Genomic DNA, 20,937 nt, shown 5'->3' with positions numbered 1-20,937 from the left:
CTGCTTCGAATATTACACCCACATTTGTTGAGGTGTTACGATCATCATCACCACCAGTCTTAAAGCTTTTCATTGAACTTAACAATAAACGTGGACAGTCCCTGAACCAGTAACTATGTCCCTGGGAGTGACTTTGCCTTTTGTAACCGAGCCATCATGTTAGCGTCACACAGATCCCAGTACAGCTTGAGTTTGGACCAGAACGAGGACCAACAGACGGGAGAGAAACGACTAGTTGGATGACTCAGTCGGAGGCAGCAGCTTGTTAGAGTGGAAATGGATTAGCCGTGGTACAATGGGAGTCTTAGGCATGTCTTAGGCGGCTGCGCTACAGCCTGCCTGTGTCACCCGGGCTGCTAGACTCATTTGTGCCCAGCGGTGCATGCACCAGCCAACTCACACACTGTTTTTCTAATTGCCATAGTTTCACTGTCGGCATCAGCCAAAGCTCAGATTTACCCTACGGCGTCTCGATCTCATTCTGTCTGTGATGTGAACAAAATGTTTCTTCTTGAAAATGGCACCTTTGCCAAACATTGCTCCTTATTCAATCAGAACGGAAATGAGTATGGGGATATCATAAAAATGACTTGACATGAGAGAAGCTTTTTATATTGTATACTAGAATGATAATGTCTCTTTCACCTAAACCCATGCATACACTGCCATGTCTCTTTCACTGAAACCAATTTGCACCTGCTCTACCACTGGAACTGATCTGCACATCATTTATTATACATTACTTGCAAACTAATGCATATTGCAAATTGCTATAATACTTACATTGTACTTAGTTACAGCTTATACACAATCTAGCAGTTACTGATACACAAGCTGATCCTGGATTTGCAGCCAGTGAGAACTTCTCCTAATCATCATCAGTGTCTATTTAAGCAATAAGGCCCGAGGGGGTGTGGTATATGGCCAATATACCACGGCTAAGGGTTGTTCTTAGGAACGACGCAACGCAGTGCCTGGACACAATCCTTAGCCGTGGTATGTTGGACATATACCACAAACCCTTGAGGTGCTTTATTTCTATTCTAAACTGGTTACCAACATAATTAGAGCAGTAAAAATAAACGTTTTGTCATACCCGTGGTATACTATCTGATATACCACGGCTGTCAGCCAATCAGCATTCAGGACTCGAACCACCCAGTTTATGATCTTAAATATGTCATGACAGTCAACTGTTTGTCATTAATCATCATCAGCAATGAACAAAACGACAGACGAGAAACCAAACATGCTGTCATCATCAATCAGGCACAGGTTTCTATGACAGTCTTAACATATTGCCATAGTCAGGTAGGGACAGGCAGACAAATGGCCATGCAAACATGCTGTCAGCAGCAACCAGAGAATGAGATCCAAATCGGCTCGCATCCTCCCTTTGAGATAGATGGTAGGATAATAGCACTTGCTAGATAACATGTTCTGAATTTACATGGAAGGGATTGTGGAGTATACAGTTTTTATGATAAAGATAAGAGATGTCTTACTGTCTTTGATAATGGGTCTCTTCTGTTTTTGTTATGCAGGTAGACTGATGTTCATATTCTACTATGGACGGTGTGTGGTACAGACTGACATCGACTGGAGCAGAACAGGCCACGAGGACGATTCAGCTCTACCATAGGTGTGTCATCATGTGTGTGTCTGTGTGCATCAATACTGAAACCATTAGTCTGTATATATCCACCTACTGCATCATCTTAACTCATTTTAACTGTGAAGAATGTTTGATTAGGCTGTGTTTAGCCAGGCAACCAATTCTTATCTTTTAATCATTAATTTGTCTTTTGACAAATCAGATCAGCTCTGAAAAAGATCTGATGTGAAAAGATCTGATGTTATTGGTCAAAAGACCAATTAGTGTAAAAAATATCAGAATTTGTCTGCCTGTGTAAACACAGCCTAAGTATCCGCCTTTTCCTGGTGGATCTGTGCTTACTTAAAAAAAACATATTTTTCAGTAGAGATGTGTGCATGTCACGACTTCTGACGAAGTCGTTGCCTCTCCTTGTCCGGGCGGTGTTCGGCGGTCGACTTCACCGGTCTTCTAGTCATCATCGATCCATTTTTCATTTTCCATTGGTTTTGTCTTGTCTTCCCACACACCTGTTGTCAATCCCATTCATTACCTGTTGTGTATTTAACCCTCTGTTTCCCTTCATGTGTTTGTCAGAGATTGTTCGTTGTCAAGTGTTGTGTGTTCTGTGTATAGGTGTGCTATGGGTCTTCATACCCAGATTTTTGTATTATAATTTTCCGTGAGTGTTATGGAGCTAATTACTGGGACTATTATTAAAGTACTCCATGCTACACTCTATTTTTGACTCTCCTGCGCCTGACTTCGTCTGCCACCTATACACGCCATTGTGACAGAATCTCTGACCATAAAAAAGGAAGTCAGGCGCAGGAGAGTCAAAAATAGAGTGTAGCATGGAGTACTTTAATAATAGTCCCAGTAATTAGCTCCATAACACTCACGGAAAATTATAATACAAAAATCTGGGTATGAAGACCCATAGCACACCTATACACAGAACACACAACACTTGACAACGAACAATCTCTGACAAACACATGAAGGGAAACAGAGGGTTAAATACACAACAGGTAATGAATGGGATTGACAACAGGTGTGTGGGAAGACAAGACAAAACCAATGGAAAATGAAAAATGGATCGATGATGACTAGAAGACCGGTGAAGTCGACCACCGAACACCGCCCGGACAAGGAGAGGCAACGACTTCGGCAGAAGTCGTGACAGTGCATGCATACATTGTAAAGTTTTAAAATATTCAACTTTGAATTGTGTTCTTGTTGCTGCATGAAATTAGATATTCTAATCAAGTAAAGTTGTTAATTGTCTAATCTCTGAAAGTCATTGGATAATATGGTGCTTAAAACATTTAAAATATTCCATTTATAATGGTAAATACTCAAGAGAATGCTTCATAAATATACAAAATTCTATTTCCTCTCTATTACATGCCTCCCAAAAGACCTTGCAATGTCAACCCTTTGTGAGTCTGTGTGATGAATTTGTTTGCTGGCTGCTCGAAAGCAACCAGGTTTGTATTGTAAGGCGGATATAATCTCTAGATCACCTTGCTTGGATCAAGGACTACAACTAAGGGAAATGTGCAAAATAGAGGTGTTCAGAGCTTGTGTGTGTGTGTGTGTGTGTGTGTGTGTGTGTGTGTGTGTGTGTGTGTGTGTGTGTGTGTGTGTGTGTGTGTGTGTGTGTGGCTGAGCAGGGGGGAGCTAGCGGGAGCTGGCGGGAGTGGGAGTGTGTGGACAGCCCAGGTAAATTGTGATTGACAGGCCCTGAAGCCCTCAACAGCGAATAGATGAATAATATAATATCCTGTGGTGCCAGCCCCCATCCAGAGCTTGGAATGAGACACATAGCCTTCTGAGCTCTGACAGATTCTGAGAATGATTCTCTCTCTCTCTCTCTCTCTCTGTGTGTGTGTGTGTGTGTGTGTGTGTGTGTGTGTGTGTGTGTGTGTGTGTGTGTGTGTGTGTGTGTGTGTGTGTGTGTGTGTGTGTGTCTTTTCTCATTTTGCGACCGATCTTTATCTTTGAGACACCCAACCACAAACCTTGTCTCAACCTACCCAGGGTTGGGGCTATTAAAGACAAGTGTCTAAGGCTGAATGAAACCACCATCACCCTTCCAGGAAGAGGAGAGAGACTTATTATGATAGATTCTAAAAGATGTTGGCAGGCTCTACTTGGACCTTTGTGATTCCGACCACCTGAGCTAAGACCACATGGGTTCTGCTGTGTGAGCTCTCTAGGAACATGGTGATGAGACGTGAGTGGGAGTCACTCCTGTCTGCAAGGCACCAATCAGGGGAGGGGGTTTCTTGGCCCTGACAGTGTAGTGTCAGTCTGGGAGTTTTTTTTTAAGGTGCTCCGTGGAGGCCCTGAGACAGAGAGACATGCCCAGAGACCTGGTACCAGATGGCTAGTAGAGCTAAGGCTTAGGGAAGGAGGAGCCACATACATACAGAGATACAGTTATATAGCCACACTGCCAAACCCATTGGCCAAATGCATTACTTACCGGTTCCCTATGGCCAGCTCACTCAATTATTCAGTCACGTGCACACACACACACACACACACACACACACACACACACACACACACACACACACACACACACACACACACACACACACACACACACACACACACACACACACACACACACACACACACACACACACTGTCTGCCAGACCTGTGAGGTTTCCCATTAGTTGGGGTGCAGTGTGCTGGAGAGGCGCGCTGGGGCGAGAGACATCAATTTGCTTCCTCTAATGCGCTCGCTGCCCCCACAAGACATATTGATTATTTTTTCCCCGCAAAGTGACAAACAGCATTTTCTGGGGCATAATGGAGATGGATGGTGGGTTTATGAGCAGCCCTGGGGAGAAGGTGTTGGGGGGGCACCCCTCCTTCATTCTCTCCAGACCCCCCTACGAAAAACGGCTGAAAACAAACATAGCTAACAGGGAGAGGAAGAGATGGAGGCGATGGGGTTGCTGCGGCAGAGGGAGGGGTGTAAACGGGGATGGGGGGAGGCAGATGTCGAGGAGCGATGTTCCTTCATTAGATACCTCCTCTCTGGAGAACCCCCTCGATCACCCTCCCCATCTTAATGGCCGCCTCACTGAGAGTTGCAGCTGCATCAATATTAACTCTGCATCAACACCAGCCTCGGATAGGTTTACCTTACATCTAGCCCGGCTGCAGTGGAATTTACTTACTAAACAGCTGAAGAGTGATTGAATTTCTTTTACATTTATATGTTGTAGGCTTCATTTAACATGTGTTTAGACTTTCAGTTGATTCATAGTACAATTTTCTTTCGATGTGATATTTTACTATTTTTAAGTCTTTTGATATTTATTTAGTCCCCGTCCTGTCAGGAGATAGTGGTGTTTGCTACACCAATCTAGTCATGCCTAGCAGTGATTACCTCAGGGAAAGGAAAAAGGAAGGGTGCATTTGAAATGTTTTACACAGAGCTCCGGCCAGGGAATGGAATGAGGATAGCAAGAAATGTTAGAGCTTTGAGACACCATGAGATCGGACATCAGGTAGCCTAGCGGTTACGAGGGTTGGGTCAGGAACCGAAAGGTCGCTGGTTTGAATGTCGGAGCAGCCTAGGTGAAAAATATGCCGATGTGCCCTTGAGCAAGGCAATTAACCCTAATTTCTCCTATAAGTCGCTCTGGATAAAAGTGTCTGCTAAAAATGACAATTCTTTTATTTTTTTTACTCACCAACCGTGCTCTCCATCATAGATAAGACCTTCAGTTGGGATTTTGCTTCCTACTGGTAAGGTGAAAGGATGCCGTCTTTGATCATAATTCTGATCAATACTCTGCTGACAGATCATCATCACCTGAGCAAACCTTTCTTTTTGACAGCTCTTTGAAATATCTGAATACCCTTTCTTTCCCACTACCGTATTTTGTTTTAAGAAGTGTCTTTAACATTTTTTGAAATGGTTCGTTTGACAGAGCTGACTGGTTCTCCACACTAGACATTTTCTTTATTTAATTCTAATATCACAAAACTTTGCGACCTTTGACTCTCTGTCTTTTCTACTCTACCTCCTTTCCCTCTTCACATCTTAACAAATCCCCATAATTGATTTGTTCACTTTTAATTCCACAGAAAAAACCCTGTGTTTGGTAATTGGAAATGCCTTAACTGTCACTCAAAGAAATGTTCTCCCATTTGAATGATGCATAATGTTAATAGTGGAGTTAAAGAGAGATACGCCAAGATTTTGATATGTTCCGAGCATTTTATAATTGTAATTGTAGCCAACTGGGCATCCAAACCCAACCCCATGTCATTGTTGAAAATAGAGAGCATGAGACTGTGTAGCATTAACCTTGTGCAGGGCTTTTTATTTGTCATTCACAGACACAAACATCTCAGATACCTGAAAATACATCAAACAGAACAGCCCCAAACTGAAAGGAGTCTGACACACGGCAGACAGAACAGGAGAGTGAGCTTAACATATACATACTGTCACCACACAGAGCAGAGCCGAGCTGTCACTGATCACAACAGACGCTATATGGGAGGGTTATTACTGGCCCAGTCTGATAAGCGGAATGATCTGCAGTGCTGATAAAACCGTCGGGTGGGATGGAGGGAGGAGGCGTCTGCTGGCTATTATCCTGCATCGATTTACTCCAGTCAAGGTTGGCTGGGCACGTAATGAAGTGTGGGATCTTGGGATGGCGTGCGTGCTCGTCTGCACCATACAGCTTTTTGGTGATATTGGGATTCTACGAGAGTTGGCGTCCGGGTGTGTGTGAGTGATTGTGGACGGGAGAGGAGGTGTTTTCTGCAATCACACCTTACTGCACAAATAAAGTGTTTTCTCTTTCATCCTGTTTGATTGATTGAATGCTTGCTTGTTTTTTTGATTGATTAAAGATTGTTGCTACCTTTAGCAACAATTCAGTTGGTCAGCCCAGAGTTCACTGAACGACTGCAAATGGTATGTGATTGTCCCTGTGTAGAATTTCCACGACAGGTATAAGGTAGAACTCGCCTTCAACATCCTTTTCATTTTCTCTCTAGGCACCTCTCTCCCTCTGACTTTCTCTCTCTCCCTCCCTGCCTCTCCCTCCCTGCATCTCTCTCTCCCTCCCTGCATCGCTCTCTCCCTCCCTGTATCTATCTATCTCTATCGCTCTAATCCATGGCTACAGATTCTCTTTGTACTGCTGTCTGACAAGTCGGCTCATTCTCCAGCTCTAAGGACTGCCCCGGTGCTTGGGATAATGGGACGATATGCTGGGTGCCGTGGCGCGATAAGCCCGGAGGATGCTGGGAAACACACAGAGAGTGTCACCCAAAGCGATAAAGCTCTATTGTCTTCTGTGTCTGCAGAGCCGGGATTATGGTTTTATGGACGGCTTTAGCGTTTCGCAGAGCCTTTTGGAGAACGGCATGCAACACAGACACCATGGCCGTTCAGGCAGACTGCGTGAGCATGAGACAGACGTCTACAGCACGTTTTCACATCTGTCTCATCCAATCGTCCTCTCTGTTTCTCGAAAGACTCGAACCCTCCAATCGAGTCATGTGTCTGTATGTATGAAATCACCTCACCCAATAGCCTTGACTGAGGACTCTTTGCTCAGGAAGCTCTCATCCAATAGCTTTTGTGAGAAATACACAATGGCATCTATGCCGTTATCCAGTTCTCCATCTCTGTCTCGCAGTCTTCGATGCTATGGCGCAACAATCAGGCTATGATATTGATCTAGCCAGGGGACAATTTATCAAACTGTTTTCTTTCAGTAATACCACCCAAACCTTCTGTTTGCTTCAACACTATAGGAACTGTTCAATTTGCAAATAAGTGCTATTGTGTGGCTCCAATTCCCAAGTGACTTTTTCTTCTGTTCTCTGGCTTGCAGAAAGGTGTGGTTCAGCACCGGAGGTAGCTAAAGTTCTATTGAGTATGCATCCCGAAGGAGCTTGATAATGTACTTTCTCTTCCTCTATTGCAAGAGCAAGCATTTCACCAGCCTGTCTTGAAATGTATCTGGTTGTTTAGATAGAGAACAGACCGGTGTAAGAGGATATGTAATATACATCTATCAAGATAATGCACAACTTGTGTATCAGATAAGGTTAGAAGAAAAAACAACTTAGACTAAGTGCAGACGAAATCTTGCCTCAACAACCCTAGGAATACTGTTATATGCATTCTGAAAGAGCATTGGTTTCAGAGAGATAAACAGGTGATTCTGCTTAGGACCATTCCAGTATTGGGATACAGAGACTCTTAGTGAGACTGGTAGAGTGGTCAACCAGTTCTAGCAGAGATTGATATCAGAGATCGATAAGCTACACTGATGAGCACAGTTCTGCTATAGATAACTGATCCTGGGGGTGCTTTAAGTTCACTGGGCACCGCCGTGCCATTTCAAGCCATCATCCTGGATTTTCCCATTAGGCTGCGGTTCACCCACTCCTGACCCCAATCTCAGAGACATCTCGGCAAAGACATGATTCGTGGGCACCTTTTCTCAATATCGCCTACCACCCATCCCTTTGACACAGCCTTAACAATTGAGTAGGGGAGCAGTGGGCTGACCTTGACCGCTCAGATGACAGAGTGGGGGAACGCCTCATGTGAGCAGATCCCCTAAAAATAGCATAGGCGGCAATTAAGCGCCAATCTAATCATCCGCCTGCGTAAACGAGCCGACGATTCCGCCCTCATATTCCCCAGGCTTTCCAGACCGTTTCCTCATCATCTTTGGCTATCTGTTTAATTACGCCCCCGTCAGCCCCAGATGAGGGAGCGATAGCCTTATCACCACGGCTCATTTCCAAATCCATGAAATTAATCACGCTAACCTCCCATCAGCAGACTGCTATGGCTTGGTGGCTCGGTGACATAGTGGCATAGTGGAGTCAGTGTGAGAACTTAGCTAACTGGAACTTTAGTTCTTTTCCCAGGGAACAGAGGATGTTCCTAGACCTGGAGCAATGATGTTCCCCAAGGTGCTCCTTATGCATAGTTCACAAAATATTATCATGTTGCCTTGATTAACCTGACCAATTGTAAGGTATTAGTGAGTACCTTTACAAAGTGGCATCAGTGGCAGTGCAGCTGTTCCAGCTGCCCACCCTCCAGAGGAAAAGACAGTGCTCGGCCAACCAAAGCCAGGCTGAGTTTCTCTCCGAGGTGCGCTCCATTCTGACAGCCAGGGTCTCAGACATCGATTTTGGAAGCGAAGGTTGGGCGGATCCGTCACCATGTCGGGGGCTGGCAGCAGAACCAGACAGGCGGATGGAGAGCTCCCCCTAGGTTTGGGCCGTCATTTATCTCTAAATGACAGCAGATGGTGGGCTTGGTGCCGGTGCCATCCTCTCAATCTCCCAAGGTGCATTTCTCTGATGGATGTGGATGAGGGGAGGGCTGGGAAGTAGCTGTGCACATCTGTGCTTCTCGATAACGGGGGGCTAAGTGTGTCTGTGTGCTAGCCGTAACTTCTCGCATATTAATCATACCACCTTCCTCTGAGTTTATTCACTTCTCAGCTACATCTCTCACCGCTTGTCCCTCTCAAGTGGTGAGAGAAGCCCTCCATTCGATCCTGTGGAGGAATTCTTACCAACAAGATTTCACACTGTTACAGCCCAATGGACACTAAATTCTGTTCTGAAGATAAAGTAATCCTTAGTTTAGTTTTAATAATATAACACAGGGTATCCCAAACTTGGTCCTCAGGAGCCCAAGGGGTGCACGTTTTGGTTTTTGCCATAGCACTACACAGCTGATTCAAATGATCAACTAATCATCAAGCTTTGATCAAGCTGTGTAGTGTTATGGCAAAAACCAAAACGTGCACCCCTTGAAGTCCCAAGGACCAAGTTTGGGATGCCCTGTGTTATACCATTAAAACTGAACCCCTTGGGGGCCTCCCGGGTGGCGCAGTGGTCTAAGGCACTGCATCGCAGTGCTCTGTCGCAGCTGGCCGCGACCGGGAGATCCATGGGACGGCGCACAATTGGCCCAGCGTCGTCCAGGTTAGGGAGGGTTTGGCCGGCAGGGATATCCTTGTCTCATCGTGCACTAGCGACTCCTGTGGCGGGCCGGGCACGGTGCATGCTGACACGGTCACTAGGTGTACGGTGTTTCCCCCGACACATTGGTGCGGCTGGCTTCCGGGTTGGATGGGCATTGTGTTAAGAAGCAGTGCGGCTTGGTTGGGTTGTGTTTCGGAGGAAGCATAGCTCTTGACCTTCGCCTCTCCCGAGTCCGTACGGGAGTTGCAGCGATGAGACAAGACTGTAACTACTACCAATTGGATACCATGAAATTGGGGAGAAAAAAGGTGTGAAAAATACAAACAAAAAAATGGAACCCCTTGAAGTCCCAAGGACCGAGTTTGGGATACCCTGTGTTATACCATTAAAACTGAACCGCTTGGGGTCCCGAAGACCGAGTTTGGGAACATGTATCAAATGTATCACATGTATCATGTATCATGTATCAAAGATGATTGTGTTTGTAACACATGAGTTGTAATATATTCTGAGAGGTGTAAGGCCTCAACATTCTGTATTCCTTAAAACTGCTCTCTCTTTGTCACTCACACAAACACGCAAAACACGTAGTAGACAGCAGGTGTATTTGGACAGTAGAGGCCCTCCGTCATTAGCTGACCTCCTTGTTAGGGTCATCTCATGGTGTTAATAACCCTGGCCTCTTGCCAGAACCATTAGAGTGGAGATAACGGCATCATTAGCCCATCCACGTCCTAACGCTCACATCTCCATGGAAACTCTGGGCTCTGGCTGCTCCGCGAGGCGCCCTTGGGATGCTCCCTGCGCCGTCATGGGGTGGCAGCCCAGGAGTGAAAGCTGATTTAGAGGCTGCATCAGGGAGCTGGCAGATTAGTGGCAGGGAAATAGGGCCCAGCAAACAGTCAGCAGGGTGATTGGCTCAGCAATAACAGAACACTCCTTTGCCGACAGGGACCGGCACTATGCGGATGCAATGACAAAAAAGACAGTTAGCGAACTCCGTCGGGGCTTTACGAGGCGTGACTTGCTTTCACATAGCCTTGATTGTAGATGTGCCATTATGTAGATGTGTGATTATGTAATGATGGGAAACTGTTACAGAGGATTTGAAGAAGTCAAGGGCATGACACATTGGTCCATCTTAATAATACCGTACATAAAACTTACATGCACCTTAATGTTGTACTCGTTGTGTTATTGTACTTGTTATTCAGTGCTGCAGCCTATCAGAAATGGTCCCATTAGATACCAGTACATCTTCCAACATCCCTCCGTCTGCAGTGGGTGGATGAAGAAATGATTTAATGAATTGAGTCATTCATGCCCAAATAAACAAATCAATTATTATGTTTGAGAATGACACTGTGCTTTATTGAGAGTTCAAAGGAGTATCAAACTAGTCCTTTTATTTCCTTTCCAAGTCTGCTGGTTCAGGCTGTTTGATCACACTTTGGGCAAGGCAATCGAGCAGATTGTCTTGACAGATTGGTGTGGAGGATGAATCTGGAACAAACGTGTGGGAAGCAGAAGATTCTGTTGGATAATTATCCTCCTTACATCCCCTCTCTTACTAAAATATATCAGTGTAATATACCAATGCATACACTTTGTGGGCCTGCAAGCCATAGCTTTGCATTCAGCTCTCTATATGCTTGTAAAATAGTAGGTGTCTAACATAAAACATGAATTGAATAATGGGCACTATGTGGTGTGTTTGTTTAGTGAATCATGAACGCTCCAGACGGTTTACAGAGCTTCTAGCAAAGCTGACACTCACTTAGCCCCAAAAAACATCTATATCTAGTCAAGATCCCCCACTGCCTCCTACCATCGGTCCTCAGCACAGAGAGAGATGGCTCAGGTCTAAATATTGTCCTTTGTGTGTAAATAACGTCTCTTAGCGACAGACCCAGTTACAGAGGCTTTCCGGTGTACTTGGCCTGAATGTGTTATTGCTGTTACTCTGTGTAGACCACATCATCACTTGATGCAGACTGATAAACTGTTGAAGGACAGTATTCTGAAACAAGATGTAAAGTATTACACATTCAAAGACAACAGGAAGACGGCTGTATAGCTGGCTCTCAACAGGGAGTCACTTTCAGTTGAAAACTGACATTTAATGTTATTTGTCAATGGGACAGAACATGCAAAGACAGTTTGTGTCTTTGGAAAGGGCCTTTGCAACTATGTATAAGCAGTATTGACAGAGCTTTGGAAGTTGTAGCGCTGTAGTGGTTCAGACACAGTTCTGAGGACCTTTGGGCAGAGTCGTGGAGTAGAATAGCAGCACTAGTTTAGCACCTGTTCTCCAAGGGAGCTGACAGGGTGACCTGCAGAGTATATGGCTGGACGGTTTTCTCAAGGTTAGAGTGTCCTCTTCCGCCCTTGAGATCACACGCAAACACTCCAGGAAAGTTTTTACGTTGCGCCTGCCGCCTGCTCCTTGCTGACTGGCAGCTCATTAGGGCAGCGACGCGCCATGCACGTGTTTGCTCCCAGACAGGCCGCGCCACGGGCTGCATGCTAATTGGGGAGGCGTAGCCGGTGTTGAAACGACCTTGTGTCCGCACCAGGCTCTGATTGTGTGAGGGGGGCGGCTTGGCGGGACGCCCACGCGGGCGATTCGCAAACACGTTTTGTTGTCTGCCTAGCAGGGGGTCTCTCTCCTCCTCCGTTCCGTCTTGCTACTCCTCACCCCTTCTTCCTCTCGTGAAGCCTTCGTTCTAATCTGACCTCCAGGTTTCATAGCAAAGTCAGCCAACTCTGACCACTCATCCAACATGAGAGCCGTCAAAGGAAAGAGAGACTGAGATAAATGAAAGAAAGAGAAAGATGTGAGAGGATAAGAAATAACGTTGAATAAGGACAGACATACCCGAATGCTGGAAGAATAGAAGAATGGTGTAGAAAATAATTCTACAAAGTTAGACTTTTCCAGCCGGAATCAATGCAGCATGTACGGTTATGTTAGTTGTAACCTAATGCTATACTTCTGCCGAGTCATTCACCAACAGGCAGAGAAATGTAAAGGTGCACTATGTAGAATTCAATCTGCCATTTCCTGGTTGCTAAAATTCTAATAGTTCGCCTAATTTCAGTTTATGTGACAAAACAATTGTACCATCTAAATCGTTGTGAAATATTTTTTCAATAACCAAATATATTGTATTTTCAGCTGTTTGAAGCTGGTGTACAAAACCAAAAGTAAAAGAAGCAAAAATGACAGATCTATAACTAACATTTCTATGTGAATTTAATCCAGTCGCCCAAAAAGTTACATATTGCAGCTTTAACTGCAATATTTTTGTCTTTCATAACAATGTCATCATATGGTAGATATATCATAGCAGGGCTCTCTTCTCACAATGCAGGAAGCAGGTTTTCAGAGTAAAAAATGATGACTGGAGTAGGCTGAATAAAGGGCAATCAATGATCCACAGTCGCACACACACACACACACACACACACACACACACACACACACACACACACACACACACACACACACACACACACACACACACACACACACACACACACACACACACACACATACACACACACACACACACACACACACACAGTCTTGTACAGCTAACCTTGTGGGGACATACAATTCAGTCCCATTCAAAATCCTATTTTCCCTAACCCCTAACCCTAAACCTAACCCTAATCCTAACCCGTACTCTTATCCTAACCCTAAACCTAACCCTAGCTCCTAACCCTAACCCTACAACTAACCCTAGCTCCTAACCTTAATATTTAACTTAATTCTAACCCTAACACTAATTCTAACCTTAACCCTAAACCCCCTAGAAATAGCATTTGACCTTGTGGGGACTAACAAAATGTCCCCAGCTGGTCAATTTTTACTTTGTTTACTATTCTTGTGGGGACTTTTGGTCCCCACAAGAATAGTTAAACATGTCCACACACACACACACACACACACACACACACACACACACACACACACACACACACACACACACACACACACACACACACACACACACACACACACACACACACACACACACACACACACACACTCACCGTGGAGAGGGTTGCCAGCCAGAGTGTTTAAGTGCCATCAGTCCTCCTGCCCTGCCCTCGTAGATAAAGAGGGACCTGCCATCAGCCACACGGCCGTCTCGTTCAGTTCTCATTAAAAAGCCATCGTATTAAGAAATCATTTCAGCTTGTCCTGATGAGCCTTTTATTGCCTACTCTAAAATCTTTTCACTTATCGAGGAGTCGAAGGGAGTGGGAGTGCTATGGAGAACGAGAGGTAGAAAGAGAACGAGAAAGAAGCTGAATGGAAGATTGCAGGGGAGGCCAGATTTGATTTTTAAGAGCGTTTTATCATGACATTCTGAAGGCTATTTCATCCTCAAGGGTGAAATGCTGGCTTTAGCTTCTCCAACATCAGATATGGCTGCCCTATCTTGCTGCAGGGAAAGACTCTTCAGAGAATTGTTGGCTAAGTTGGGAAGGGGTCTTCAGGCCAGGTCTTGGTTGTGTTGAATTATTGAGTGCAGACGTCTGTGTGAGGAGTTGCTCCATGATTTCTTGGGACTTACAGTGTTAGGTCAGTTTTCTGACTTGGATGTGTTCTTTGGTCTTTAGCTCAACGGGTGTATCATCGTGACACGTGTCATAATAGCTGGAGAGATGCTGGTTATTAGAAACAGTGTTGAGGGGAGCTTCCTTCTACTAACATCTCCTCTTCTCTTGCATGCAGTTTGGTTTGGTTTTGGGGTGTGGCTCAGGGGCAGCCATTACAGCAGTAGCCCATTACTCATCCTCCTAGCTGCTGTCTCGGGGCTCCCGCTCAAGTGCTAATGCAGATTACAGGGATATATGAGGGCTATTTTCTTCTCAGTGGGGTGGGAATGATCACTAGCAACCGTAGCTCTCTCAGAAGCACGAGTATACATCTGTTCCCACTGTGAAATCGCACCCAAAGATCCATCAGAGCCAGAACCCAATCAAATCTGTGGATAGTACATAAATTACACGTTAATTAGCACTTTATAGGAGTTTAATTATTCATGTACAACATGTTAATAGATGGCAAGGCCTTTGCAGTTTGGGGTAGTTCCAGAGTCCACTTCTAATGGTTAGAGTGAGTCATTATTCATCTGTTGTGTAAATAGCCCATTTGTCATGTCGTGCTATTGGAGCTAAAATGTTTGAGCAATCTGTCTCTCCAATAGCGCCAGTTTGAGGCAGATCAATCGATCTTTTTACAATAAATATGTCACTGCTCATTGTGTGCCATGTAACACTGAACCATTTGGAACAAAATTGAGACAGGAAAAAAATAGGACACTTTGAAAAGAGAACCTATTTTTTGCACATCTATCAAATGAGGTCCATAGGGTCTTATAGGAGGCTTCAATTGTGCCGCTAATGGCAGTACTAATAACTAAATTTTTACTGCTGCCATTAACAATAGTGATGTTTAGTAATGGTGATAGTAACTGTCACAGCATTACATTTATATTATTTTATATAATAATTATAATAATCTATCCCTCCGTTCTTCTTTCAGGGCCCCACAAAATCATTTGAAGAAGTTGTTTCAGCGACCAACATGTCAGCAATTAACAGGTGGGTCGTCTGGTGCCACCATCTCACAAACAGGTTAGTCATGTCTTCTGAAGACATCTATTATAGAGATAGAGCGAGGTTATCAGTCTATATAATACTTTACGCATTGACCATGTCCATAATTGTACCTGCAATTGTGTAACCCCCCATCCCCCCTCTTTCTAAAACAGGTCACAAGATGTGCTGGGCTCACCCTCCATGAATCCCAAGAATCCCATCACGCCCTAGGAGTTTAAAAGCTCCAATCCAGCTCGAACTCAACCTCACATGACTCCAGTTCCCATCACCAACTTGACTCCAGTCCCTTGTTGTTCAGTCCTGCTGTTTCCACCCAGCGGTCTAGTTGTGACAGTGGCTTTCAATGAGAATCCAGTTGGCCTTCCCTCTCTTGTACCCCTCATTAACGTTGGCCCCCATGTCAGAGCCCTGGGCTGCAGAGGGGAAGGCTCTCATGGTGTCTCTGATGTACGGAGAGCCAGGTCTGATCCCAGCCATGAGGAGCCCACAGGTGGAGAGCCCTGTTTAAAATTCCGCTCTGCAACGTGTCGGCTTTCTAATCCACCGGGATTGCATTATTAAACTTACACAAGCTCATTTCCATACAAAGCAGGATATCAGCGGCAGACAGTCATGCATATTTATTGCCGTGTGCCTGGCTTACGCACGAATACACTCGCACAATAACCCGCACGCAGGCATAACTTAGTCGTGGTACATAAGTGAGGAAGGAAACCGAGGTGCATTCCTAATGGTTTGAGCATGAGAGGTCCTGAGTGAGGATGGTCAGTGAAATCTACATGTCAATCACCTGACAAACCGACACATAAACAGGCAGTTTCTCACACGCAAACAGGGAAGATGAGATGAGTTACACTTTGAGATCTGAAGGGAAGTGTTACTGATAATCTACACGCAGAGTCATGCACACACGGTCCAGCCAAGCCTCCACTTGTCCATGTTGACTGTTCCCTGCTAGTAGCTAGTTCCCTTAATGTCCCTGTCTGTGTGTCTCCCCCCCGTCCCTACGTCCCTGCTGCCCCACTGTTCTTCTCCTCCTCCACTAGTTTCCGAGCACCGGTATCTCCTCTCCTCCTCCCCCTCTTTTCTTCCTTGCCCTCCTTCAGGTGATGTCCGTCCCTCCTCCTCCTCCTCCTCCTGTGAGATTGCTGCTGTGTCTTATGGCTTTTTATTCCTACGTGAGGGTAGATGTGTTCATGTAGGGATAGAAGCCACTAAACACACGGTGAGAGGTCAACGTGCAGGCCAGTAGAGCCAAGGCTTCCTTTTCCACACAAAGCAAATATCCTGCGGTGAAGTTATGGTGGAGTTTACTATCTAACTCTAGACCTACATGCAACCGTTAAGTTACTTCTAAACGGGCCTCCCGGGTGGCGCAGTGGTCTAAGGCACTGCATCGCAGTGCTAGCTGTGCCACCAGAGATTCTGGGTTCGAGCCCAGGCTCTGTCGCAGCTGGCCGCGACCGGGAGGTCCATGGGACGACGCACAATTGGCCCAGCGTCGTCCGGGCTAGGGAGGGTTTGGCTGGCAGGGATATCCTTGTCTCATCGCGCACTAGCGACTCCTGTGGCGGGCCGGGCACAGTGCACGCTGACACGGTTGCCAGGTGTACGGTGTTTCCTCCGACACATTGGTGCGGCTGGCTTCCGGGTTGGATGTGCGTTGTGTCAAGAAGCAGTGTGGCTTGGTTGGGTTGTGTGTTTCGGAGGACGCATGGCTCTTGACCTTCGCCTCTCCCGACCTTCGCCTCTCCCGAGTACGGGAGTTGCAGCGATGAGACAAGACTGTAACTACTACCAATTGGATACCACGAAATTGGGGAGAAAAAAAGGGTGAAAACAAAACTAGTTCTAAACAGAAATGCCAAACACATAGGCCTAAACAGAATGGCAACTCTCAAAGACCCACCAACAAAGGCCCAGTACTAAAGTACTGTAACAAAGCCAAAGAAGGTCCTAAGATATAGTCCAAAACAACCTTGTTCAAGCAATCCTTAAGAAAAGGGATGACATTTCTCTGCTGACAAATGGATGGAATACTTCAAGCTAAGGTAGGTCCACTACAGCCATCTAAACTGAGGTGAGTTTCGTCCAGGTTCCCAACCCCAAATAGGATGAACATTAGAATACTGAGATGAATCATTGTAAAGCGTGAAATGTTATTCTATGTGCTTCATAAAACCTACTTCTAGCTGCCATCATAGCTGACGTGTAATAATTCAACACCCTCACTAATGTACATGAATGTTCACACTATAAATCTACATCACAACACATGATAGGAGCATCAATTATTGACAGTGTTTTCTATAGACCTCAAAGCTTTCAGGGAGAATGTGTTGGAATAGATTACTGCCAATGGATTCACTGCCTGAGGCTGTGTGTGGCTGTCTGTTTTCCTGAGTTGAGTTGATGCATTAATATAAAGTCTTTGTATGTATATACATGCATCTCTGTCTTTTAAGAATCTATCTCCTGGCAGACTTTGATTTTGCTGTAATAAATAATGCTCTTTTGTGTTTTGTCTTGTTGCCGTTCTTCATTTGTTTTCATATTTTCAATGGTGCGAATTGATTAATAAATGATGCATTCAGCCAACCTTCTGTACCGATCTGTTTCTTTTGCTCATCTGCACTGTTATTTAAATGATACACACACACACGCCAAAGCATTGTTTTCGCAACACCTAGACAAACTTGTGTTCTCAAATGAAATGCTGAAAGGCTACCGCAGGGGTTGAAAAAGTCTAAACTCCTACTCATTTCGTATGTAAATAGCAATTAAAAAACACACCCAATCATGACCTTTGACCCTAACACCTGTAAGAGCACTGTGTTGAATCCTTTCATCAATTGTCAAAGGAAAATGTTGTACATTTGTGCCAATGTGTTGTCGTAAAAAAAATCAAGGGTTAAAACTTGACACTGGCTTGGCAAACAATATTTCGGACATGATTGTCAGGGAAAGCCTGAGAGAGTTTGAGTGATTGCAAGGACAGGCGAACCGTGACAGCAGAGTGGAGCGGAGCAGTCTGGAGTGAGTGATTGAGTTAAAGTGGAAACTTGATAGAAGACCAGCATGTTTTTCTTCTTCACTGTGGTTGGTAGCAACCCGCCCACACACACCAGCCATTTGTCTGGGGGATCCAGTTTGTGGTTTCATGATGAAACTAGAGGAAATCTGACTGCTGCCGGCACACCACACATTCTCTTTTCTATTTCGTCTCTCCTTTCTTCAACAATTCCTCCCTGTAGCCTTTTCCCCCAAGCGCTGCTTCCACTTCTTATCGCAATTAGCGGAACGCAAAGAAGCCCACTTGTTTGTCAGCACGGAAATAAAATGGTAATTGGATAATCCGTGGAATTTCGGCAGTGTGTTCGGGGAGTTTGTAATTAAACCTGAACTTCTGACAAATATTGATTCAGATGAGCCCAGCGAGTGAAACGCATGCTAAACAACTGCAGGGTGAGCCAAAGGTATCCTAAACTATGCCAGTCAAAGAAGGATTAAGCTGTATTTACACAGGCAGCCAAATTCTGATATTTTTTTCACTAATTGGTCTTTGGACCAATCAGATCAGCTCTGAAAAAGATCTGAGGTGATAGGTCAAGAGACCAATTAGTGGTAAACATATCAGAATTGGGGTGCCTGAGTAAATGCAGCCAGAGTCATGTGTATATTTGTTTCCCCATTAATTCAGAAAGTGAAACTCGATGGTCATGTCCAAAATCTGTCTTGCCTACTTTTTAAAACGGCATACTGTATAGGCTGTTAATCGTAATACACACTATTTTGAATGTACTGTTTAGTAAAAATGATGCAGTAAGCAAAACATGTCAGCATACTAGGACTCACATATACTGAGAATGTGTCATCTAATGCACAATTGCATTCCCCGCCAATTGTTCAGTTTTGGTACAGCCTGTCCTGCCAGCAGATTGTCAGTTGTTGTCAAACACACATGTGTCTGAAAAGACGATTCTCTTCCTCAATAGCATGCTGCCAATTCTACTAAATGAAAGGCCTAAATTAGTTTGACATCTGGCGTTTAAACAATGACTGACAGGGGGATGCTGTTTGGAAGCCACCACATAGCCATTTTGGTACTCCTCCATTGTAAAAAAAGATTTATGAAGCTACAGAAATGCATTTATTAATGTCTACAGTCGTTTTGACAAGTATATTCTAATACAGACACCTTAATGCATACTTTACAATTATATTATGTGAATAAGACATAAACATGAATAATATATAAAAACATATTCCTTAAAGTAGTTTTTAGAGAGTGCTAATGTTACTGTCCCAACTACAACAAGGAAATACTTAAATACATGTAATTATGTCCTTGAAACATTTTTGTGAAATACTATAGCATTCCATTCATTCCTATGACTGCGCCTTCTGAGGAGTACAAATATTTAAATTTTTATTTATTTATTTCACCTTTATTTAACCAGGTAGGCTAGTTGAGAACAAGTTCTCATTTACAACTGCGACCTGGCCAAGATAAAGCAAAGCAGTGCGACACAAACAACAGCACAGAGTTACACATTGAATAAACAAGCATACAGTAAATAACACAATAGAAAAAAAGAAAGTCTATATACAGTGTGTGCAAATGGCGTGAGGTGGTAAGGCAATAAATAGGCCATAGTAGCGAAGTAATTACAATTTAGCAGATTAACACTGGAGTGATAAATGAGCAGATGATGATGTGCAAGTAGAGATACAGGTGTGCAAAAGAGCAGAAAAGCAAATAAAAACAATATGGGGATGAGGTAGGTAGATTGGGTGGGCTATTTACAGATGGACTATGGAATATGGCGACCAATGCCTTCATAGCCTCTCATTGGCCAATATATAGCATCAGCAATCCAGGGTTTATACACATTATTTGATTTAAAGCGTACTCAAATGTTGAAATTGGCTACCACAGTATTTATAACTCAAGTATACTGTAGGTATGGGTATTTGGACAAGGCCAGTATATGCATCCTCAATACCAGTAGTTTAATTAGTCATCTTTGACCTATAGTGAACCTTGCTGCTGAGTCTTATTGGCTAAATATGTCTTAGCAAGACATCTCACAATAACGCTTCCTTATCCCAGGTCCTCAAACAAGTGTGTCAGCAATCTGGTGGTGATCACAGTGGTTATGACTTTTTAATGGTTTGTTAATGGTCTTTTCTGTGTTGCATCCCAGCTGCCCAAACAACATTAATTGCTTAAATTGCTGCTGCTGAGTCCAGTATCAAGCTAAACCTGTAATTACTGAGAGTGTTTGAGTTTTGCTCAGTCAACAACTGGATAATGTTGGCAAGAAAATAATTCCATTCCTGTTAGGAATGGCTATATTCTCTCCCAACAACCATCCAGTGTAAGGTTCTGCTTTTCTTTTCTTAGTCAACCTTGTGTTCTTTTTCTTTGTGTTCTTGAACGTAGCCCTGTTTCTTTGTGTTCTGGAACGTAGCCCTGTCTTTCATTTTTGTTCATTGATTTCACCTGCGTTTGTTTCTCACCTGGTCTCATCAGCTCCCTATTTAGTTCAGTTCTTTCTTTCTCTTTGTATGGTTGTGAGGTACTGTTTGTTTTTGACTGCCTACCTGTGTTTGACCATTGCCTGCGACCACATTTCCTGCCTTCTGCGAAGGCTTAATAAACATCTGCCGCACTCTGCCCGTGAATCTACAC

General features: G+C 44.3%; 1 long non-coding RNA gene across 1 annotated transcript in view; it reads left to right on the top strand.

Annotated features, from left to right (window-relative positions):
* Positions 1 to 17,840, top strand: part of LOC129865106 (uncharacterized) — a 35,602-nt gene extending 17,762 nt beyond the window's left edge. Inside the window, exons 3-5 of the long non-coding RNA XR_008761318.1 lie at positions 1,545 to 1,642; positions 15,166 to 15,257; positions 15,395 to 17,840. This is a non-coding gene — a long non-coding RNA (uncharacterized LOC129865106). The remainder of the gene's footprint in view (positions 1 to 1,544; positions 1,643 to 15,165; positions 15,258 to 15,394) is intronic.
* Positions 17,841 to 20,937: the final 3,097 nt, after the last annotated feature.

This window comes from Salvelinus fontinalis, chromosome 11 (genome assembly GCF_029448725.1).
Source record: "Salvelinus fontinalis isolate EN_2023a chromosome 11, ASM2944872v1, whole genome shotgun sequence".
NCBI classification, from domain to species: domain Eukaryota; kingdom Metazoa; phylum Chordata; class Actinopteri; order Salmoniformes; family Salmonidae; genus Salvelinus; species Salvelinus fontinalis.
Note: the sequence above shows the minus strand (reverse complement) of the source record. Positions and strands in the feature narration are given on the sequence as shown.